Genomic DNA, 1,876 nt, shown 5'->3' with positions numbered 1-1,876 from the left:
ATTGTGTGTGCACATGTAACATCTTCTCTACAACGTGTGTAACATCCTTAAAAGTTGTGTTCCTACTATGCTTTATATTTTTTAAGTACTTATAGGTAAACATGTTTTTTAAGATACAACATGTAACATGTGTTACACCGAAATGTTACACAAGTGTTTCCAGTTTACACATGTTACGTCTTGTGTAACTCTGCTTTATATTTTGTAAGTGTTTCCAGTTTCCAGTTTAAACATGTTTTAAAGATACAACCTGTAACATGTAAGTATTTATAGGTAAACATGTTTTAAAGATACAACCGTATCACCTTACAAGTTATATGTTTTGCTGACAAACGCCATGTCACACATGTTACACACTATAGAGTGAAACAACAGTATTGAACGCTGCTACACATTTCCCATTCTGTCATAACATGTGTAACCTTTTTGGGGGTTTCGATGTTGTAGGTTTATACAGACTTAAATATATACAAATGATCCAAAAATGATCATACATGTGCTACCCTCTAGTGTAACATAAGTTACAAACATGTCTTACATATGTGCAGCCCCGATTTTTGGTAACAAAGGGGTTGAACATATGTAACACATGTTTGTAACATGTGTTACACTAGAGGGTAACTTCTGTACAACGTCAAATGTACCCACCACCTGCCCTTCATCGACTTCTTGTTCCCCTTCTTCATCGGTTTCTCCATCTTCCTGCCAAGATCCCTTCTCGTTTGGCTGCAACTGCTATGGTCAAGTCATAATAACACAAGTTACAGTCCAGTATTTTTAATTTACTAATTAAAAAACAATAGTAGTAACATCACTAACACTAGTTACCTTCTACCCAATTATGCCCTGAACTTGAAGACTCCCCAAATTTTGAGTTTTTATCTGCATCATTTCACACATAAAAAAAACTAAGCAAAACCACCCAAAAAAAGGTTACATATGTAAACAGTTACCATACACTTCAAACAACTACTATCCGGTAGAACCAACTCCCTCGCTGCAAGCACTAAACAAACATGTAACATATGTTAGCACAACCTTTCGTATTTGTTTGACGTCGTATAACTTTTGTTTTTGTTTTCTAGACTGGACAGTTGTACTCCCCACAACAATTGTTTTAGATGTGTTACCCTTAAGTGTAACACACGTTACAAACATGTGTTACATATGTGTAGCTCCTTTTTGTGTCCAAGAAAGGGCTGGTTTTAACATAGGTAACACGTGTAACATTATTACAACATATGTAGCTAATTATGCTAGCAAGACATTTCAACTAACAACCCATTTAAAATAAATTTCAACCCATTTAAAATTACATTTCAACATTTCAACTTGTAAGCTAAGAACAACTGATAATATCAAAAAAAAAATAAAAATGATTTTAATACAAAAATAAAAACCTGTAAACTACATAAACATTTACCCATTAGTAGACCATTTTGTGCACACAAAAACATATTAACAACAGCCTTAACAAAAAAAGGTTACTAAGTAAAACCTCTAGTGTAACACACGTTACAAACATGTGTTACATATGTGTAGCTCCTTTTGTGTCCAAGAAAGGGCTGATTTTAACATAAGTAACATGTGTAACATTGTTACAACATATGTAGCAGCAAAAAGAACTACTTTTTATATATAAAATGAACGAGATCATTACTACATAAACATGATTTTAATACAAAAAACAAAAACCTGTAACTACTAAACATTTACCATTACTAGACCACTTTGAGCACACAAAAACATATTAACAACAACCTTAACAAAAAAAATCAAGGTAAATTAGTTCAAACCTGCTTCTCTCTCACACACTTGTGTGTGTGTTCTTGGTGTTCGAGAACACGATGAAGATTGTTGTCTCTCTATCTAAAAT

General features: G+C 33.2%; 1 long non-coding RNA gene across 1 annotated transcript; it reads right to left on the bottom strand.

Annotated features, from left to right (window-relative positions):
• Positions 1-246: 246 nt before the first annotated feature.
• On the bottom strand, positions 247-1,048 carry LOC110923315. The gene is made up of 2 exons (XR_002583962.2): positions 829-1,048; positions 247-735 (listed from the first exon to the last, which is right to left on the bottom strand). It is a non-coding gene; the product is annotated as an uncharacterized LOC110923315 (long non-coding RNA).
• Between the last annotated feature and the right edge of the window lie 828 nt (positions 1,049-1,876).

The sequence above is a fragment of the Helianthus annuus genome, chromosome 17, assembly GCF_002127325.2.
Source record: "Helianthus annuus cultivar XRQ/B chromosome 17, HanXRQr2.0-SUNRISE, whole genome shotgun sequence".
Classification (NCBI taxonomy): Eukaryota; Viridiplantae; Streptophyta; class Magnoliopsida; order Asterales; family Asteraceae; genus Helianthus; species Helianthus annuus.
Note: the sequence above shows the minus strand (reverse complement) of the source record. Positions and strands in the feature narration are given on the sequence as shown.